The 23583-nt window shown below is 38.6% G+C and overlaps 1 long non-coding RNA gene across 2 annotated transcripts in view; it reads right to left on the bottom strand.

Moving 5' to 3' along the window:
- Window positions 1-1691: 1691 nt before the first annotated feature.
- Window positions 1692-23583, bottom strand: part of LOC113020371 (uncharacterized) — a 41959-nt gene continuing 20067 nt past the window's right edge. Inside the window, exons 3-4 of one of the 2 annotated variants that reach the window (XR_013908468.1) lie at window positions 6414-6532; window positions 1692-5373 (exon numbers count right to left, since the gene is read on the bottom strand). This is a non-coding gene — a long non-coding RNA (uncharacterized LOC113020371). Of the gene's footprint in view, window positions 5567-6413; window positions 6533-23583 lie in introns of both variants that reach the window. The other variant, XR_003272190.2, reaches the window with a different exon arrangement.

Consider the following 23583-nt stretch of genomic DNA (forward strand, 5'->3'; position numbering starts at 1 on the left):
ACTCTGGCTCTCTTCTTTTTTTCGTCTCACCCCCCAACCTGTCATGGCAAACGGCTGGTCCTCCCTGAGCCCAGTTCTGTGAGCAGTTTCAATCTGTTTTCCTTCCGACTGTCGCCAAATGCTTCATCATAAAGGGTTGTATCATAGTTGGGGTTTTGGCGTTATAAATAAAACTGAATAGAAAACTACCAATTGTGCATTGCTTAAAAACCACACCCTGCCTGAGCAATGTTGCTGACCTTTATATCCACCGTTTGCTCAGCTTGTGATGGCTGCTTCCATTTCACAAAGCTGAAATCATCTCAAACATGACAGGGAGTGCACTGTAATCAAATAGCCTCCACAGTCACTAGACCTCAAGCCAACGGATCACCTTTGGGATGCGATGGAATCCGAGATTTGCCTCATAGATGTGGAGCCAACAATTCGATAGCAACTGCGTGATGCCATTGTGTCAGTATAATCAAAAATGTCTGAGTAGTGTTTCAGAACCTTGTTAAATTTAACGCACCACATAATTAAGGCAGTTTTGAACTCAGAATTAAAAGTGGCAACTGAGGATATGTTGAATATTTTTAAAAGCAAGCAGTCATATAAAAAGGTCTAAACTTATAATCTCTACTTAATCTGAGAAGCAAGCCCTTTTGGTATAGATATCCATACTTTCAACATTAAAATTAGATAGTGAATTAAGTTATTACACCATTTTAAACTGTCGATGGGATTACATCAGGGAGTGGTTCTCAGTCCCTTTTTGTTTGTAATGGCGATGGAGTGGTTGACAGGGAAGGTTAGCCAGAGCCGGAAGTGACCGTGGACAATGATGTTTGCAGATGTCAGTGTGAGCTGTAGCTAGAGAAGGGAGCAGGTAGAAGAGAACCTGGAGAGGTGGAGGTATGCTCTGGAGAGAAACCTAATGAAAGTCAGTAAATGGGTGTTACAATGAAGGGGCAAGGAGTTGAGGTAGTGAAGGTAGATGGCTTTAAATACCTGGGGTCAACAGCAAACCAGTGGACAGTGTACAAAAGAGGTGAAGGAGAGAGTGAAGGCAGAGTGACGTGGCTCGAGATTGTCAGAGGTAATTTGTGGCAGAAAAAGAAGCAAGTGAGACCTGCTTCAATGTATAGTTTAGAGATGGTAGCATTAACAAAAAGTCTGAAAACTGAGCTGGGGGTGGAAGAACTGAAGATGCTAAGAGCTTCACTGGTAGCAACCAAGATAGACATAATTAGAAATGAGTATTTCAGATAGAGAACTCAAGTCAAGAATTTTTATGGTTGTTTTGACATGTATATAGGATAGTCAATATAAGGACAAAGGATGTTGAATATAAAGCCGCTAGGTCAGAGGGAAAGCAGAAGACTTCAGAAATCATTCATGGATGAGGACATGAAGAGGACTGGTGGGACAGAAAAGGAGATAAGGATAAGGTGAGAAGGCAGCAGATGATCTGAGAGCCCCAGAGGACAAAAGATCTGCATCACAACCATGACAGGGCTCGACTTTGGCAATGTTTACACATATTTTGAAAAGAATACCTCACCTTATACTGCAAGCAGGATGAAAGTGTACAAAAGCTCAGACAGCTGAATATATTTTTGATGACCATGGTTTAGAAGGGCAAGAAATTCTTCACTGTCAAAGTAAAAGCAAGTGGTGGCATTGAGCCATTGCTGGTCATTTTCAGGATCACTGAGATCAGTGTTCTCGAGCAATAGTGACAAACAGCAATAGTTCTTATAGGTTAGACGTAATAAATCTTACTCAAACTTATATGAAATGTCAATGAGAAGAACAGATTGCTGCGATTAAGGCAAGATTACCAAAACAAAAATAAATAAATAAAAAATAAATGTGTTTGCAGGTGTAAACGGAGTGGCTAAACATTTGTTCAACACAACTATCAGGCATTTTGACTATAGAAATCGGATTTTAAAAAATACATTGGCTGGAAATAATTATTTGATCCGCTGCTAAACTTGCTCAAAAAAAAGGAAGGAATAGCCAGATTTTCATTTTAATAGAGAAATATAAAACATCATGGAGTGGCCTAGACTGTCTCTGGACCTCAGTATTACAGAACATCAGCTGAGAGACCTGAAGCTTTAAGTTGCCAAGCAGCAGCCTAGAAACCTAAAGAATTTAGATATTTGGAAACCTTAGAGAAACCCTTGTTGGCAGCACAGCACTAAGTACCAAGTCATGTTTTACTTGGGGATCAAATACTCATTTCACTTAGCGACATGCAAACCAATTGATAAATTTCACGCAATGCGTTTTTGATTTATATTCTGTCTCCCTTCATTAAAGTTCAACTACCATAAAATTAGAGACTGTTCATTTCTTTGTAAGTGAGCCAACATACAATTTCAGCAGGAGTTTAAATAATTATTTTCCCCACTGTAGCTGTCAGGCTGAAGAAAAAAGGTCTTCTTTCGCCTTCCGCATCTGTAAAATAATGTGACATAATGTAAACTATAATAATAAAAAAAACAAAACCCTGCATGCTCTTGAAAAATTCATCCAGGGAAGGAATAGAAAACTCATTCTATATTTGCCCCTCAACAATTTAATATAAAACTACGGAATTTGAATAAACTTAACTACATTTTTTGGTTTGGTTGAATACCATGATGTGCAACACATCTGTAGTATATAAGAAAAAAAGATGGGCAGCATTTGACATGATAGCATTTGACGGCCTTCAAAAAAAAAAAACATGTTTTAAAACAAGATAACAAAAGAAGATAAGCGTTTAGTACTTTTGGCCCAGATGATGATAATGATGATGATGTTGGTGACAGGCCCTGTTCATCTCCCTCTCTCAGCCCAGTTTCAGTTTCTTAAACCAAACGTCTCATGTTCAGCAGGGTGTCAGGCTCACCGCTGGGTGCTGCCACTACAGCACTGCGACATAAAAGCAACGTGTCACTCCACATCACGTATTAGATTTTCTTCTCCGCATGACGCCTCTCTGCCCGTCTGCACATGCGTTTTCTCTTCTACCATTCCTTCGGTGTTCGAGCATGCACATTCAACTTGTTCATTTAGCAAATCATTTTCTGATACACCTGAGTGCTGAAACTGAAGCTGCTCTTTCAGATTGCACAAGGACGTACGGAAGAAAGGGAAGAAAAAGTGCACAGCATAGGAGCTCTTGATGGCATCCTATAATTGCCTACCATCATTGCTCAAAACATTTTGCTTAAAAAGGTTTTCTATGAATGTGAAGCTTCACCTCATCCATAGAGTTTAATTAAGGGTGAAGGTTTCATATGATGAATAAAGAGATTTGGAGCTCTACAAGGATAAAAACAAAAACAAGGTTTTATTCAAAACAGGAAAAAAAATCTACAAATTTCAATTTAAAGAACACAAACAGGTCTTTAGAAAAAGTAAAGAACATTATTTTTCTCTTTCTTTAAACATGTCTAAAGAGTCTGGATTCGAACAATCACTTGGTACCGAGGGGCCCAAAGTGTCGTGAGGAAATATCACACACCATTACACCAGCTTGAACCATTGATACAAGGCAGGATATATCCATGCTTTCTTGTTGTTTATACCAGACTCTGACCCATTCGAAGTTTGTGTCAACTGTAGCCTCATCTTCCTGTTAATAGCAGTACTCTGTAATAGTGGCACTCTGTGTGGTCTCCTGCTGTTGTTTAACATTTTGTCCATTTAGAGATGCTCTTCTGCATATCTTAGTTGTAATGAGTGGTTATTCAAGTGTTGCCTTCCTCTTATATTAAGTTGTCAACGGGACCAACAGGATATTTTCTCCCAGAAACCTATCAGGCTAAAGAAGTCTTTTTTTGCCTTCCAAGTAAAGATGTGACATACTGTAACCTATGAATAACTACATGCTCCTCATCCAGGGAATGAATATAAACATAGAAAGCTGTTGCTCACAGGATATTTTCTCCTTTTCTCTTTAAACCCTAGAGATGGCTGTGTGGGAAAATCCCAGCAGACCAGCAGATTCTGAAATAATGAGACGAGCTTGTCTGGGACTAACAATGAAGCCACACTTAAAATCACTGACATCACCTCGCTTCTCCATTCTGATGCATGGTTCGAATTTTATCAGGTCTTTGTAATTATGTCTACATGGTTTGCATTGAGTTGCTGACATATGATTGGCTGATGAGACAGTACTTGATGAAGTGGCTAGTGAGGCTTAAACATTGCATGAAGAAGTCAGAGGGCTGTTCAACAATGTTTTGCAAACATATCAGAGACCAAATTAGAAATTTCTGGTTAAAATGAGAAGTGTTCTGTTTGGAAAAAGAAAACGCTGCATTCCAGCATCAGAGCCTTATTCCATCTGTGAAACCTGGCTATGGGAGAGTCGTGGGCCGGCCCCGTTCCACTGCATCTGGCCAAGGAAGATTTGTCACTCTACTGATGGAGCAATGGGGGTTTAAATGAAATTCTGAAGGAAAATGTCATACATACTTCTGTTATCTGCCTCTAAAAAGAACATGGGTCATGCAGAAACACAACTTCCCCCACTAAACCATTAAAAATAGTTACAGAAGAAAAAAATGATGCTTTGAAACAAACCAAACAAACAAAATCCTGGAACTAAAGATGTTCTGAACACTGATATACGTAATAATTTTTCCAAGCCAGTGTGCAGTACTAATCACTATTAAATGAAAATGTTTGACTGCCATTATGACTGCTGCAAGTGGGTTACACAAGATATATAAAGCAAAGGTTTACATACTTTCTGACCTCATAAATAGACAACATTGGACCTTTTCTTCAATAAATGGATAACAGTGTTAAATTATTGTTTAATTGGGTTTTCCTATATTACTTTTTTGAATTTGTGTAAAAATCATATGATGATTTCAGTCATACTGATGCAGAAATAGAGAAAATCGCAAGAGGTAAACAAATTTTCTCCAGAACAGTCTGTATATACTGAATGTAGATTAACGACATACACATGCATGCTAGCACATCCTTTCTCTTTCTAATAGTCACGTGTTGCAGCACTCATGATCCCTGACCTCTGCATTAGTATGTAAAAGTCAGGACATTTAGTACGTCCACATGCAGGCAGTCAGACAGGCTGTCTGCTTCCATCAGCTGATGTTCATCTGTGATTCAGTAGTTAGATGCAGAACCGGAGGGAGGTAAGAAGAGAGGGAGATGGAGGAAAACAAGCCGGATGTTGGATAACATGCTGGGGCTGGCCCACTGTCAGCCCCACTCATCACGAGCCCTGTCTGGGCATCCCACTAGCCTTGGAGTCACACAGAATGGCAGCGAAGGAGACTGGAAGTCACAGCCAAGCGGGTTAATGGGGGCCCAGATTTAGAAGGAGAGCTCTGTCACCTCCCCGTCGGAGTCTGTTGACTTTTACAAATCACAAAGTCACTCATTTGTAGCCTTCTTCTGCATCATAACACCTTTTGAGGCTACAGTGAAGTGTGTATCTGTGTGTAGTGTATATGCTCAAGGCTCTGTGATTAAAGCCTCTATTTGTGTTTCCTCTTTGCATGACAAGATTTTGCCCCAACATCTGAAGTCCTGTGAGTCATACCAGAGTCTGCAAAATTGACAGCAAAATGACATGAATAAATCATGTGACTCAGAGGATCTACTGCAGATTTTATGTTCTAGCAAGCTTTCTGTGTGAGAAATTCACAGAAGGCATTGATGGCAAGCCCATTTCATTTTCAGTTTAGGAAATTTCTGGTTGTCAGCTTTTCACTTATCCTAGCTCTGCTGACCAGGTACAAACAGTCAACAGAGATGGCAGTTTCATAAATCCACCAAAGCTCTGAATTAGAATTTTAGTTTGAGCTAAATAACTGCCGGCTATGGTAAATGTCCTCCTTTATGCTTCTCTGTCTGCAGATGATACTTTGGAAATTTAGGGTTAAATTTATTATCTACAGCTTTCTTTTCCATTTTCAAGTGGATAATGTGTTAATATACATGTGATCTGTACCAAAAATCTTCAAAAGTATTCAGCCTTAGCAGTCAAAGTAGCCCTGTATTGTGCTTCTTTGGATTTATCGTAAGCGACTGAAATCTTAAACTGGGATAGTTTTCTCAACATAAAGCTTTTCTAAATAATATCTGTTGTCTGATTAAAAAGCCCCTTTTTGCCAAGATAAAATGGGATCATATACACACACTCTCAGATGGACTGAATAACAATTTGAAATAAAATGATTAGAAAACACAAACTTTAAGTTATTTTACACAGTTTCTTTCTGCCGAATATCAATTAAAGCAGCATATAAAACAGTAACACAAGCATTACAGTACAGGTAGCAGATTACAACAGTTCATCTCTACACATGACTAAGCACTCTGTTACAACCTGTGACAAATTCCAATTTACGGTTCTTGTACCTGTGCAGTACCACAGGTACAGTCACACTCACGTAAATATGACCATCCATTCATCCATCCTTTTCTGCTTATCCGGGGCCAGGTCGAGGGGGCAGCAACCTAAGCCGAAAAGCCCAGACTTTTCTTTCCCCGGCCAACTCCTCAGCCTTTCCTGGCCAACAAAGAGATAATCTCTTCAGCATGTCTTGGGTCTGCCCCAGGGCTATTATGATGGTCAAAATATGACTAGTCACACACAACTTTGTAAAAATGGCTTTATCAGTCTCTCACAATACTGTGGAGGAATTTCGACTCACTCGTCTGTACAATGTTACTTCAGTTCAATGAGGTTTGCAGGCATTTGTTTATGCTCAGATCTCTCAGCACTTCAATCGGGCTGATTGGGTCATCGCAGCACCTTGATTCTTTTCCCATTACAGAGGAATTTTGACCCCTCTTTTTACAACGTTGCTCTGTTCATTGAGATTTGAGAGTATTTGTTTATGCTTGGCTCTTTGAGGTTCTGCAATAGCATTTTAATTAATGTGAGTTCTGGACTTTGACTGGGCAATTGTAGCACCTTGTGCTGATATGCTTTCTTTGGGTTTTCCATACACGTTACTAAGCATTATAACCAAGCACCTCAACTTTGGTCTCCTCTGGTCCAGAAGTCTTGCGATTTGTTAAAATGCAACACTGCAAGGAGAGTGTGTTCTTGATAGTGGCAGTATATAAAGAGTGTGAGACAACTGATCTGTGGGATACTCTTGTTTGTGTTGTTATTGGTTCATCAGAAAGCTGCGGATGAGAGCGGAGTTATAACATGCAAAGAGCTCCAGTGAAACAGAATGAAGTGTCTACTGAAGCCACTCTGTACTTTTCATGTGGTATTTTTCAAATCCTGGTAAATTCTGCTGCTACTCCCTTCTCTGTTCCCGCTCACTTGTCAAGCATTCAGCTGACACGCGGCATTATCCACATCCAGCAACGTGCAGTTGGGATTTTCTAGGACTGCACAGGAGCATATTTGTGTTGAATGAAAACCTCTCTCTGCATGAAATCCACCAGGAAATAGACAAGCAAACAGACATAATCACAGAACCATAAATTATGCATGACCCAGGCTACCATATTCCTGGTAAACCTTCCAAACATCTATAAATGTGTTCAATTTTTTCTGTCTTGAACATTTACGACAGTGGCATTGTGTTAACATACCTCAGTGATGCAGACCGGAATAATGCCCAAACATTTGCTTTCATAGCAGTGGTCACACTTGCTGATAATCAATTAATCAAATTAATCTGATTAGCATTACCTGGCTGCATATAAGCCATATTCAAAAACAAAGTTCAGGTGCAGTTTATATTTAAAGGATAGCTTCAACCACATGCTATTTACTCTTTATTCTCTGTGAAGTTAAAGGTCTGGCAAACTTCAGGATAAATGGGAAGAATTTACTTTTACTGACAGCCATGCCAAGTGGGATGAAGAGAAATACAGAGGGAAAACCTTGAAATATATACTATGCCTTTATATAATGCCTCAGAAACCTTGAATCATTCATGCAAAGCCAGACAGACAGACAGATAGAGATATCTATCTATATACATCACCTTTCACTGCTGTAATGTTACCATTTTAGTTCACACCTACAGAGCTTTCATTTACTTGTTTTTGTCTGCAATGGTGGTTTTTAAACCAGAAAAGCTCAGAAATCTGAGTATGTGTCTGCATATGTGTGTGTATTTAGCATTGTGGGCTAATAACCAATTTTTCAAGGTCTGTGGCATAGACAGTGAAAACATCCAGACAAAAAACTTCCCGTTTCCACTGCCAGCAACTGATGCAGGTAAATATTAAAAAACAAAACAAAATCCATCAGACAATAGCTGAATTTTTCAAAATTGGCTTCAGGACTTTTCATGCATGCAACCAAAATCTGCTCAAATCCAATCTCTCAGTGCTACTCGAACTGTAAATGGAAAGCAGACAGAAATCAAGATCCTGACATTTGAGTAGCTGCCAGCTCCAAAAACAAAGCTAAAATAAATAAATAAGTGTGTATATATTGACCACTTGCAAACAAGATGATGCCAGAGGTCAGAGGAGAATAGTCCGACTACTTCGAGCCAATAGCAAGGCAACAGTATCTCAAATCATCACTCGTTAAAGCCAAAACATGCACAACCCATCGAAGCAGAAGCCTGAGGCTAAAACAAAGGCAAAAGAGGGCTCAACCCTTTTAAAGCATGGCGTACCGAGTAAAGTGGTATAGTTGATTGGCTGGACAGAAACTCGAGTGATCTATTATTTTTTTTTACAATTCAAACAAATGCCTCTATTTACTCATTAGTTCACAATAACTACACAGAGTTTTCCTGCAGACAAACAGCAATGCTACATTCACTGATTCGCACCCTGTTTATCCTTAAGGTCTAACAAACATTTTAAGGTATTTTTCTTCTCTCAAAACATTGATGAAGCTATTTTAATATACATATTTTTCCCAGAATTGTGTACCCTTACAGGGTGCCTGTATAAGGTGAAGCTCATCAGTGAGTATTTTCAGCTTGCAGGATACTATCATCTTAGAATCACCTTATTCTACAGTGATGGCAGCAGTAAATGCAGATTCTATATCAGCGTGTACACATACTGATTTATCTTTTTACTGAAATAATATGTTTTCACCATGAATTATTCATGTGATGGCACCATTTCATCAAACTCAAATATTCTACATTGTTATGTTTACAATAATAATGCAGAGATTTCACATTCTCGGTCTGTTTGGAAACACAGAATGATTCTTTAATTCAAATATAACCTCCAATAACCTGATCACAAACAGGTGCACACATTACATGTACACAACTGAAGTGTTTCTTAGAAATTACACGTAAAACTACACAATAACAAGATGCCTTTTGCACAGCACTAAGTAACGTGAAGCCATAAATGTTGTCAATAAGCTCCTGACTGCTGTGGTCAGCCAGTCTGACAACAGAGGGGATGCTTCTGTTGCCACATAGGAAACACTGATCCTCTTTCACTCCCCCCTGCTGGTTTAATTATTGCAACCCTGGGGATTATTTGTGCAGCAGTAGTGGAAAATTTACACCCAGCATGGAGTTTAAACAACATAAAAGCCTCACAGAGAATTCCCGAAATCTATCTGACGCAGAAGTGTCTGCCTCTCTGTGTCTTCGTTCCTGGTTGAACCTTTTTTTGATCACTTTTCACAGTGTGAGTCACCACCTAAAGCACAAAGGGGATGATTTGTCCCATCTTTTTGTTTAAAAAAAAAAAAAAAAAAAAAAAAAAAAAAAAAAAAAGCAGCCACGTGGAAGGGTTTTAATGTAGACTTCAAGATTTAGAAAGTGTCAAGTACAGTTGCAGCTCATCCTGTATTAGCATAAACATTACCAAAGGCAGACATGTTTCATCTGCGGATTTCAATGAAACAATATTCGGCCCATCAAAGAAAACTCGAGCTTTTGTGGATGCTCATAAACTAAGACAGTGCCTACAGTAAAGGTGAAATAGGAAATGTTGGAAATGTCTGTAAGATGCTCACAAAGAGTTTTTACTCTCTGATGATGTAACAAAGTAAAGGAACATTTTGGGACACATTTCAAAGCTATGAAGATGGTATGTGGTAAATGTGAAGCTCAGGCCAGCGGGCCTAAAGTACATTAGCTACCCTAAGCCTCTTCTTAAAATAACAAAATCCAGCTTACAGTACCACTTCAAGTACAGTACCACTTTTTCGCTTCACTTCAAGTTAAGTAAAAGGTCGCTAGTTCGAGTTCATCCAGCTAACCACAGTACAGCTTATTACTAACATCAAAAACTGTTTTGCAGCCTTCATATATTAAGACAATTTCATATAGATTCATCACATTTGGAAATAAATATTTCAAATAAATGTTGCAATGAAGACTGAAGTAAAAGGCTTTCACTTTTCAAGTTCGAGCACACACTTTTCATCCATCCTGTGTCTGTGTGTGGCAGAGGTGCACTTCTACTTTCCAGGTAACAGACAGGAACTAAAAGGCATTTAAACCCTCAGTGTAGCCTTCAAGTAATACACACATTTGTGGTCTCTGAGCTGAGAATATGATACAGTGATTTATGTTTTTACCGCAAAACATAGCATGTGTCCGTCTGCATCTCAAGTTGATTCATCACTGACATGAGGAGGCGATACACGCACAATATCATCTGGTTACTTCCCTAAAGAAATTATACAAAAGCAGGCTGATATCGGACACCACAAACACATTACCTTTTCACCCTTGCGTCTATAAAAATAATCCTGTCTATATGTGTGTTGACTCAGTAAGGATAATATTAAATGAGAAAAGAAACCAATAAATCTTTAAAACTGATGCAGTCAGTACACCACCTGACTCAGTAGCTTGTCGAACCACATTTAGCAACAATACATTGATCTGTGTGACATTATCAGGCCCTTACTTTATTACAGAGAAATTTTGACCCCCTCTTTACAACGTTGTTCTGCTCATTGAGATTTGAAAGCATTTGTTTATGCTCAGCTCTCGAGGTTCTGCAATAGTGTTTTAATTAGTTTGAGTTAAAACACAACAGTTCTCCAAACCAGTAAAATGACAAAAACTTCTGTTAGAAGTGGTCAGTCTTATTCATTATTAGGTTAAGTTGTATCTGACTTAACCTCTTAAACCCTGTGGAAGCAGTCTGCGAGTTGGTAATTTTTCATATGACTGTATAGGTGTAGTCTCACTGATTTTAGTGGTTTTTACAGATAAAGACTTTTCCTTGAACTAATGAAAAAGAAAAAAGTTGTAGATTCCAGCAATCAAATATATTCTAAACAATTTAACTGTACTATAATGACATGAATGTTATGAAATTGCAATAAGTTTAATTTTTACATCAAACACTGCAAAGAGGAATTTGTATAAGAGCAGACACCTATGAATTCATTCTGTTTAGATGGTTGTAAAGAAGCCTGAGATTTTATTTTTTGTTGTTGTGCCAAGCTTGAAAGAATGTGTAATGATTCCTTGAGGAAGCTGGGTGTCTACTCCACAAGTGATGGCAGAAAAGAAAATATATGGTGTAGTAGAAGAATTGAGCAAATGGGGTGAAAGGGACGAAAGTGAAACCATTTAAATTGCAGCAGGTACAAAAACACCATCAGTACGACATGAGGAGATACAAAGCAGGATGTAAATATAGGTCTGCCAGAGTGAAACACGTTAACATTTCTCAATAAAATGCAGAAACTTGTATCACACTAAAGAAAAAAGACAGGTAAACATATGCAGGAGTCTGCACAAGAAAGTGAAAGATATGGGAAAAGAAAAAATGAAAAAAGAAACGTGAAAAAAATGAAAGTGTTTTAATTTCTATACAAACAAAGCAAAACAAATTGTTATGAAAATGGCAGAATGATGGCTCGATTATGTAAGCTGTAGGCTTTTTTTTTTTTTTAAAGTTCAGATTATATAAAGTTGTGGTAGCAACTTAAAACAGCATGGCATAGTTGCTCAGGAGACAACAATATCATATATTACATCATATTAAATTACATTGTCCACAGAAAATTAGAAACGTTCTTTATCTTTTTGTTTTGGCAAGTTATTTGCTGAAAATATCACAGGAGCAAAGTGGGGAGACACCACAAAAACAAAAATGCTTGAAGAAATTTAAAGAGAATTAGTTTGTACATTAGGTTTGATGTCATTAGCAAACTATACAAACCAGCGAGCATCAACTCATCAATCTACTAAGTCAGCAACACTGTTTCACTTCAAACAGAAGAACATTAAACAGTTTGTAAAGCTCTAGTTTGGTTCCACAAAAAAAGGAGATATTTTGCATTGTGAATGAAAGTTTAGTCTGTAATGAAAAGGACCAGCACAAAGGTAAAACTGCTAATTGTAACCATTTGTATTCTTTTCCATTTTTCCCCCTTTTAGAGCCAATGTTTGTTTGGTCCATTCTGGACTTCACTGGAAACCGTCAACTGTATATACAGGATTTAGCTACTGTGACATAACTAATAGTCTGTTACTCAAAAACACAAAGTAACAGACTAATAAATTGCTGCAATACCAAAAACTGGAACACATATCTCCCACGACTGTTATCATAGATAACTGCAGTAAAACTTCTACAAAAGGCACCAACTGCACGTAGGTCAGTAACTTTAAGCCAAATCCAAAGGGAAGAATTAAACATTGGTGTAATGAGAGGGTAAGCAAGCTACAGACTATAACCATTTTTTGAACCGGGATGCAAACATGTTACTATAGTTTCATCGTTTAAGTTTTGCACTTTAACATGTGAGCCTATGGGGATTAACTTGCTTCTAGAGGCAGCCTGACGTGGCTATTGGAGGAGTAGACACTTTTGCATTGGCTTCATTTTTAGTCCCGATGGTTTGCCACTTGGCAGTAAACACAATGGTGTACCACTAGTGTAATGTGGATTACATTTAAAGAGTTTTAAAAGTTTCTTATGTACATCTTTTGTCAACACAGAGGGAACTCTGTAAAAATAACCTTTTTTTCAGGATTATTAGTGCTGCAATTTAGCTCAGTCTGCACTTTTTAAAGGTCAGTATTCTGAAATAGGATCACTATGTCTTTTTAATTTACTTTTTCTGAGAGCAAACTAACACAAACAATTATGCTTTATAAGTTTATTATGTTACTGTTAGTAAAGAAAACCAACAACCAACAGTTCTGGAACCTTAGCCTCCTCGTCTGACCCATGCACACTGACAACAGCCTGCCTACAGATTATCCATGCACAGCATGATGGAACTCGAAAAGGTCAGCAACCATGATTAGTTTTCGCACACTCCTTTGCCAAAGCACCCGCCGCTGATGAGCCTGGACATATTAGCGGGTAAACACAGGCATACACAGTAAGCGATTTCGTGCAGTTTTCTTCTGCTGGTATATCTTTCAAAAAGAGAAAATTTGTCACGCATGTTACAAATACATTGAAGATCAAATCTGAAGTAAGTGAATGGTTCGAGTATATCACGGACTTGGGTGTATTTCAATAAGTTAGGTAAAAGTTTCTATTTAAATATGCATGTAAGAAATCTTGGCACAAGACACTGCAATTAGCTCTTTAATTTTTATGCAAACTTCCTTTGAACCACCATCCTCTCCAGAATGCTTCTCTCTCTCTCTGTCTCATAGAGCTCGTCTTTGGTGAGTCAGCCAGCACAAAAAGCCAGACATCAATACTTGATCGGAGTCCAAGGCAGCCTGCAGCTACCCAGCTCCACCAGCTGGTCAGGGCAGCTTCACCATAAAGCGGGAGAAGAGACGGCAGGGTGGAAAAGGCTGGAACAGGCACTGCTCACAGGCTCTTCCAGTCTAACAGTATCCAGAGAGCCAGCAGAAAGCAATCTGTGGTGTGCAGTCAGCCTCAGGGGGCACCAGGAGGGCACGACGGGGATCCGTCTTAAAATATACCAAACACAAAAAATAAAAACAAAACTGCTTCCTATCGAACAGCTGAGGGATGCGCCTGTGTTTTTATAGAGAGGCCATTATTTTTTTTGTTGAGCCCCATGGGGTACTAAATGTGTTAAGTCCCATGTGAGACAATATGAGACAGCCCAGCATCTGCCACAGAAACTTGCTTCCTCCATTTCTCTTGGTCCTGTCAGAGCAAAGCCACGGTTCAGCTCTGAGGAGTCAGTCAGACCCATCACACTGTGATAGTCCCTGTGAGAGTTTTGTCTTAAGGCAGCAGCCTGCTCTCACACCAATAATCATGAAGAAAATATGAATAGCATTTAAATACTATGTCGCAAACAGATTTCCTCATCATCCATCAACAAAAAGATAACAATTCAACATTCAGAGCAAACAGATAATATTTTTGCTGAGCATGCTTTCTGCACAGTTTTTGCAAAGATTTGCTTTAATTTGAAAAGCTGCGGTAAAGTCGAAAATGTTTATTGGGATCAGCGGAGGATGACACAAAGCTCAGAAACATGTTATAAATATAAGAATGTCAAAATTCTAGCTTTAGTAAGACTATACTGTTTAAGCAATGGTGCCACATTGTGCCGAAAAGTACACAAAAATTGAAACTGTTGTATTACAGTAATATAATACTGAATATCGACAAATAAGTATTACCAGTGCATTAACATCCAAATCCTCACAGTGCAACACCCAAGCAAGACAAGGAAACTATGCAGGGTGCCCGTACCATACAATTCAATGATCAACAGTTCATGTCACATTAAGATGAGATTAGAGGACCATTTCTCATCATTTTAACTCTTTGTTCTTTTCTAGCTATAACAGCTGATCAGCTCTTTATAATAAATAAATCAATAAATAAAGAAGAAATGTTATGATAGCAACAACAAACAATAAACCAGCAAACACATCATCATTATCAACATGAAAATAAGAGTCTGGCATTATATAATTATTAATAACAATAAATAGCAAAAATCTGTTCTTTCTATATTGTTAATAAAAGTTATAAAACATTTATAACTTATTATTACTATTATCACGATAAAAACATTTCAAAAGTATTTTAATTCTATACATTATTTAAAATTATTTTTAAAAAGTTAATAAAATGTTCAAAAATATGATTTTATTATGAAATAATATTAATTACAATTCAATTTAAATGGACTGGAATCTTGACTTCTGTCTCAAATTAGATCTTTCAATTACATTGATCACTCTTCAGTTAAGCAGGTTTACCTATGTTTAGGTTCTAAGGAAAGAAGTTGAAAATGGACATGGAAGCAGGTGTAACAGTGAGGTGGTGAAGGTGGGAGAGTTAAAATAGCTAGGGTCAGTTATCTAAAAGTAACAGACAGTGCACAAGAGAGGTGGGAAAAGAGTGGAGATGAGTGTCAGGAGGTATCTGTGAATGAAGGACAGCGCTAAGAGTGAAAGGAGAGATTTATAAGATGGTAATGAGACCTGCTATGATGTCTGGTTTGGAGACAGTGGCACTGACAAAAAGGAGGTGAAGATGGAGGTGGCAGAATTGAAGTTAAGCTAATTTTCATAGGAAGTGACCAGAATGGAGAAGATTAGAAAGCAGTGTATCACAGGGACAGCTCAGGTCGAGCAGTATGGAGACAAAGTTAGAGAGGCACTCTGGTCTTCCACTCCTGTCCTCTCTTCATTACTATTTTTCTCTCCCTGGGAAATACAGCAACGATACATTTAGCTCACAGACAGTTTCGGTGTTTGGTTGTTGAGCTGAAATTGAACGCTTTGAAATTACCTGGCACTTCATATTTTAACACCAAAAAACACATCACAAGATGAGAAGGAGAAAAGATGAGCTGAATCCGTTAGCAGCTGTGGGACATCTTTATTTTCTTATTACTGAGCAAATATATCTATGCCCTCACTGGAAGCAATGACAAGCTGCAGCGCACGTTCACTTAGTCACACCCACACTCACCCACACACAAAATTAACTAATTTAAGAGTAACCTGTATCAACCTATCACATTTAATTACTTATTAACTGAAGGCTATTCCAGATCATTCTGACCCAGTTTAACCCCAGCAAATGATGTTGAATATGGCGCTGCCAGGCAGGAGAAAAAGACAAAGACCACAGAGACGATTCATGCACTTAGTGAAGGAGGATATGCAGAGGGTTAGGTGCGGAGGCATGTGATCCCATTTGGTGACTTCTAAAGCCACCGACCGAAAGAAGATTATGACAAAGTAAATCTAATGTTTCAGATATTAGACCTGCTGTCTAAAGAGTAGTAGTTATAGTGATGTAGTCTAAGAGAAAATTACAGTAGCCCTGAGAGGCCAAACGGACTGCAACTTAAGAAAACACCAACAATAAGAAAAACGCTGCAAAAGCACACAAAACACAACGGAAATAGGAAAAACAGAAACGGAAATAGGAAAAAACAGATTTCCAAAAGCACAAAGGAAGTGTTTCTGGGGAAACAATAACCCGACGGACCAGTTGCAGGAACCAAAATATGGTAGGTAAGTGTGTTTTAATCTCATGATTCATATGGTAAATGGTAAATGGCCTGTATTTATATAGCGCTTTACTAGTCCCTAAGGACCCCAAAGCGCTTTACACATCCAGTCATCCACCCATTCACACACACATTCACACACTGGTGATAGCAGCTACATTGTAGCCACAGCCACCCTGGGGCGCACTGACAGAGGCGAGGCCGCAGGAAATTGACTAAAATAATTAACATGAATTAGAAACCAAACTTTACTTGCCACTGAACGTATTCGAAATTGTTTATAAGTAAATAACTGAAATAAATTGGTTGGCTCTTTGCATTGAATTTAAAAATGTTAATGCAGAACAGACTAGGATTTACAGAGGGAAAAAGTTATTTGATGAGCAGAAGCAAACCTGAGGAATGGCTGATAAATTTCCACTATTATGTTATTTCATGCTTTTGAGTGATTTTCTTTTGGGTTTTGTTTTTTTGTTTTTTTTTAAGGATTAGAAATATGAACATTTGAAAGGTCTGTACTGTTTGTGCTATAAATCTCCATGAACTGGACATCAGAGAAATGCACAGAAACGTCAGTGATATACAATTTATATATTACTACAAATGTGTCTACTTTATACTTGATACTGAGCTGTTTGTCAACGTGCGTACAGGATTGTAGTGCCTGCCTGTGAAGATTCAGAGTTGTATAAACCTGGCTCAGATGCTTGGAAGAAAATCAGATAATTGCTTTGAAAATCCAAACAGCAAGCTGATGCTTGTTTGGGCTGCCAACTCCGTTAATGTCCTGTGTCTGAGCGGGTTTTTTTCTTTCCCCATATAATATTTGTAAATCTTGTCTTGATCAACCACAGTAGCACAGAGATGTCACAGAGTTTTTCTTTTTACAGTACAGTTGGAGAGGATCAATCTTTAATCTTTCCTAGCTTGGGGGGGTCATGACAGCAAATAGCAGTACCAGTTATTGGTAAAGATTCAGCACATTGTAATATTTATAAATCCCCATCCTCAAGTCCAATTATTGCGGTAAATTTCTCTCTCTCATAAACAGCACTGCAGCTTAAACAGAATGACAGGCTTGGCAGAGCAGAGCAATGTTTGTGCAGCGGACATCCAAACGCAAGATCATCAAAGGATTTATGTGGCGCACAGATCTGAGCATGCGACTTGGAACTAAGCTTTAAACCACAATAAACAGACTATAGGGAATGCAGAGATGACTCGCAGCGAATGAGCAACAAAGGCGAGGATGGGCCAACAGTGCCATGATAACCTTTGAGCACCTGCACAGCCAGACACAGCAGGGTAAATGGCTTAACACGCATCCCAAAACACTAGGCTGCATTTCAGCCAGTGTTATTAGAGATCTGGTAAAAATTGATGGAAATATGAATGAAGTAATGTCAGATTCTGATCCATCATGCTAAAAAGCATCAGATTGGCAATGGCTTCATTTTCCAACATAACAATGATCCCAAATACATCGCCAGTACATTAAAAGAATACCTAGATAACACCACACTCAGTGGAACACTATCAGTCCTGCATTGGCCTTACCAGGGCCCTAACCCTAGAACACTAGCATGCCGATTTGTAACACTATCATCAGGTATATTTCACACAGATATAATATAACACAAACAAACTATTGTTTAAAGCTTGCCTAAGTGAGTCCTGGCATTGTAGAAGAATAAAGGTAGTCATTCTCAATATCCGGTCTTTAAGTCTGATGTCATTAGCCATGTCTGGGCCCAAACTCCACTGCAGGTCCCCAAGTCAAACAAACACTGCGGCATCACTGAGAGCTAGAGAAACTGTCTAATTTATTTCATCTGCAATAAAATGATCAGTGTGGCTGCTCTACCAGGTTTAACAATTAAGTTTAACATCCAGGCATCCGTGAAAACAGAATTTATGAAATTTAACGGAGTTAGAAGTTCGCTCGCTAGTTTCCATCTAAAGATAATATATCATGTTCTGACTGAGAGATTTCTGAAAAAATTTAAACGTGCAGCTCTGCTATAACTTCTGACATAAATGAAAACAGGAAAGGAAACACCAGTGACATTTGTATTGTTACTGAAGTTGGACTAGCTGGTATATAATGATGTGCCATGTGATCGCTAGCGACACAGCTATGTTAGCATAACATAAACACAGAGAAGCTGGAGGACGAACGCTAACTTTTTTCCACTCGATAAACGTTAACATGAGGGTTCCCGATGGTCAGGGACCAAACTTCAGTCAGGAGAACAACTGCAATACAAGGTCATTAATATACTGCTGCATGGGCTGGGCTGTAGTTACATCGTAAGGTTTTAAAAACAGCTTTAAAATGAACAGTGGTAATAAAAACCGAGGGAGCCCGACAGTGATCACTGACTGTTTTTAGGGGGTGTTGAGATTAAATAGAACAAGATACAAAGCATTAAAACATGTTAAAAAAGGTTTAATAAATGAAGAGTCGGTTGGGCCTGGAAGAAGGGTACATCCGAATTGAATTTCAAGCTTGTTAGAACTGTACAAACTCTGTTTGAAATACATATACTGTATTTCCATTCATATTTGTGCACGTTTCAATATAGCATTGCATCCATTTCCAATTTTCCCAGCTAAGCAAAGAATTGAGGTGTGGTTCAAGACTTTGCGGTGCAAACTTTTACCATTGTTCATTCATAAATGCCTTTAGTTAAATTTAACAGAGATAAATGCTCTAACTCAAATTATTCCCTAAAATCTTCCACTTTGGGATTATTGGGTTTATTGAAAGAGGTAATAATTTCAGTTTTGTTCCTTTATCTCTATTGCACTGGAGGGGAAGTAGAAACCAATATCCCCAAATTTTGGACACCACCCAAAATCTCTGCTACAATTTCTCTGTAATATGGCTCTCAGCTGTTTTTCCCCTTGATTCTGCTTTCTGCAGATATACCACAAAGCCTGATTCAATCATAACCTCTTTCTTTAGAAACTATCCTAAACACTACTTTATGTTATGAAGCCTGGGGAGACTTTAAAAACAGTCTCTCTCTGTCCCATGGGTTCTTGGGCTCAGCTTGCAAGAGCAACCCACTGTCAGAGTCGGAATCCCCTGAGAAATAACCTCCTCACTGGGACAGTTCACTCACAAGTGAAGCTGGCAGCTGAAGTGCACATGTAAAAGCTTTTATGCAGACACCACAACAAAAAGCACACTCCTGACTGACAGCATGTGGTGCAGGTGCTGTGGTTTACAACCTTTTAAGTTGCACAGCCCTGCAGAAAACAATACAGTTTCCAAAGTACGACTCAAAACTACACTCATAACTACACATCCAGGGCAACACACAGTCAGAAACAGTACATTCATGTCAAAGTGACACACAGGCAGAGCTCCTCTCTGCTTCACTGAGCACTGAGCACCTGAGTCTCTGGCCTCTTGCCTGGATGCTCCGGTTTAGAGACGGATCTTCCAGGAAAAACTGCAGCAAAATCAGATTGCTTATCCCTCTGAGGGGGGGAGAAGTGGGATCTACCTTTTATTACCTCTCTAACACTGCCCACCTATGGACAACAACACACAAGACACTGTGAGCCTGTCATGTGGGCTTTCATCCAAAACTCAAACAGGAACTCAATGCTTTCCTACAGGCTTCCTTTCAACCGTGCACTAAAAATCAGATCAGCAACCAACAGGCTGTCGTTGATGCAGACCAACCGGGAGACATCACTGATAATCCGAGAAGATCAAAAGGACAGAGCAGAGATGCGGTTTGAAGGAGCGGCTTATGCTTAAACCATTTCCCCAGTCCTGACATTTGATATGACTGCTAGCCTGTATCTTCAGGTGTGTGTCACAAACGCTCAGCTGCCATCAACAAAAGCATTAAAGTGGAGGGCTGAAATATCACTGCTGAAATATCCGTGGAACAGGCAATGAGAGGATGAGCCAGAGGACGGCTGAAAGGCCTGCATGCTTTTCTCATCCTTTTTATGAGGTGTCTCACTCATTACTGTGGCGAGCATGAGTCACCATGAATAGCTGAAATCACTGTGGGAATAAGTGCTACATTATGTATTTGTCTATTAAGCATGTGTGGATGTATTTTGTAAAGACAAATTGCAATGATATGAAAGGAGGAAGGCTGCTGGTGTATATTGATTTTTTTGTAGCTCAATCAAAGCAGAAGAATGAAGCAGAAAAGTCATTAAGAATGAAATCATTCTGCATGCATCAATATGCATTTGCTTTTCCAAGGCAGCCAGCCACTGCTTACACCTGGAGGAAATATGTATTGCACAGAAAATCGGTGTGATGGGTAAACTGGTTTTATTACCCAGACTGTGCAAACAGTCATCAGTCAGCGGGACGCCATGATTTCATCTACAGTGTAAATGAAGCCTGGATGAGTATCATGTGGACAATGAACATATCACCAGTCCTGCAGGTGCCGATTTCCCTTTAAAGAAAAAAGAAAAAAAACCCACAAAAATCACAAACCCACAGTGAGATGAAGGGATGAAAGATTATTAAACTATTGTTTTAACAATATGTGTATCCATATTAGCCAAAAATGTTTGTCTTAAGTAGGTGTCACTCCAGGATGCACACATTTAATTTTTCATAGAAAATGAACATTCATTTTACTTTCTTACCAAATCCAGAAGATACCTTTAATAAGATGCCATAAGAATAATAAAGCACACTGAAACTGATATAAAACAAAAACATAATTAGAAAATACAAATCTTTAATCATTCTAGTTTGCATTACTGTTTGTCTGTACTCCTCCTACCGTCTCGTCTTTCTCCTCAGAGGGAGGGTAGACATAAACCACAGTCGACATGTGACAGCGCTGTTAGAGGTCTGATAATTGACATGCGAACGTGTGAACATGCAAATGACATCAAGCTGCACAGAGGTAAACGCCAGGGTTAGTGACCTCCCTCAGAGGAAACCCTGCAGTCTGACAAATGTTCTTCCCTGCCTTTCTGTCACTAACTGTTACCTTTACTGTCTGCCTTTAACTCACTCCAAAATATCCTCATCCTTGTCTTTGCTTTTATTTCTCTTATTTCCCCAAAGGTGATATGCACTTAAACGAGCAGGCGTCCACATTTTAATTTCAGCAAACAGATTTACTGTCAATAACCATATAGCTACTTAATTCAGTCGGTTGTTTATGGAAGCTCATGGGAATAAGCATGACTCTAACATGTTAAATAATATTCATAGCTACATGCTCAGATTTGCTCTCGTATCTGCTTTTCCAGTTAGCATGAATATATGAATTCTCATTTGGAAACAAAACCAGTTGAGGCCCCAGTTGTAGAAAACAGGCAGAGTCAGGATGAAGACAAGAAAAAATGTCCATAAGATGTAGTGCACACTTTCCAGTCAGCTTATTCCTAAAATGTTCTCAATCCATTACAAATAATCATTATTTATGAAATCTCCTGTGTATCATATTAAACCAGAGTTGACTATCATAAGAGAAGAAAAAAAATCTCCCATTAGTTTAATGATATAAATGAACTGTATTCCAAATAAGAGGACGTTTTATGGTTACATTAATTCTCTGTGTGCCAAAAAGACCGCGTAAGAAAAAAAAATGTGCAGATTGAGGAGACCGTATTTATGCAACTCCAACAGACAGATAATATGTTCGAGTGGAAACCATAATTGATGCTTTTCCTTTCCTTTGAGATACTTGAACAACTTTTCAGATATGTAAAGTTGTTCAAGCTAAGGCTTAAAAATATATACTGTGAAGTAAATATTATATTGGAAATTACTTTTTAAATAATAAAGAGGCAAACTTTAATATAACTTCTTGTTAAACCTTTTGGTGGAATGTTCCTGCTAGTCATATTTTTCAGTCACGAGTCTTCGCTTCATGATTACAAATCCTGAAGCTACTAACTTGCTTTTGTGAGGTGAAATTACTCCCCTTCAGCAGAAGAGGCTGGTGATAATAATAAGGATAATAATAATTAAATTTTAATTAAAGTTAATTTCAGTGTCTGAAGCAGGATTTTTGAGTGTTCCCACCCTCGATGTCTCGATGTTAGGTAACGCAGAGAAGTTGTTCTTTGAGTTGTGTAGGAAACAGCGAGCACTCTGGGGGTGGGACACGAGGGGAGGGAGTCTTTTAATTATCACAGCTGAGCGCGCAGCAAAAACAGCACTACTGCACAGTCACTATGAAGAATACAATGCTATCTTATAGTGAACCTTACTGCTGCTTCTACAGCTGTATATCCTTTATAGAAAGCATTTAGGTGGGAGCTTCAAATTCCTGGAACACTTTTTTTGCATATTTGATTAAAAAAAGAAAAAGAAAAACAAGACTGCAGTCACCATATTTTGCATGTTTGTTGGCTTTCTTTTGCCAGATAGTTCATGCTGATATTGCAGAGATCCAACTGTGTTTGTTATTTAAATAACTGTTCAAGCTGAAATTCAAATAATATCAATATAATACAATACAAACAGTCCAGGTTTTTGTCGGCAGCCTTATTAGAAATTCAATCCATGCAGGAACCATTACAGAGTTCAGGCACATTTAACTCACGTGAGTCTGCAAAAGCCTCAGGCACAGTGCCCCCTCTTACTTTAAAATAGCTCTTCATATTTCAAAAAGATTATTTCTTTTAAATTATCTCTTATAGCGACAAGTGTTCACCTCACAATTAATGTGACACCACAGGCAGGTATTTCTGCTAATTTAGCCTTTCTGGTCCAAGGAGCTGTGCAGTACAATAATTAAGCCAGAGTTTAACACCGGATTCTGCCACGTCCACTAAAAGGAATCGAGTGGTACGGTCACCCCAAGACAACCTGACTGAGCCCTTGGTCGGATCTTCAGATTGATATTAAATGGTTTCCCTGTGGTGCCACGAGCCAGCATTAATAAACAGGTCAGACTCTAAGAGAAGGTGTTGTGTTGCTGCTATGGATAAGTATAACATGAACCACATAAAGTTCACAGCGTGTCTATTGGAGTGGTAGATTTTATGTTAAAATGCTGAAAGTAAACTTCACACCAAGCCACACACATCGAGTTATCCTGAGCCACTTTTTTACCCTCATGATGCTCGATATTAGACGTTATGTAACGCTCCCTGATGCTCCATCTGTTCACCTCAGCTACTACTCTGGAAAAAGAGATGAATTTACTCATGCATGCACCTTAAAAGTACTTACAGTGGCTTCCTGTTTGCAAAGACAC

Source organism: Astatotilapia calliptera, chromosome 4 (assembly GCF_964374335.1).
Source record: "Astatotilapia calliptera chromosome 4, fAstCal68.1, whole genome shotgun sequence".
Classification (NCBI taxonomy): Eukaryota; Metazoa; Chordata; class Actinopteri; order Cichliformes; family Cichlidae; genus Astatotilapia; species Astatotilapia calliptera.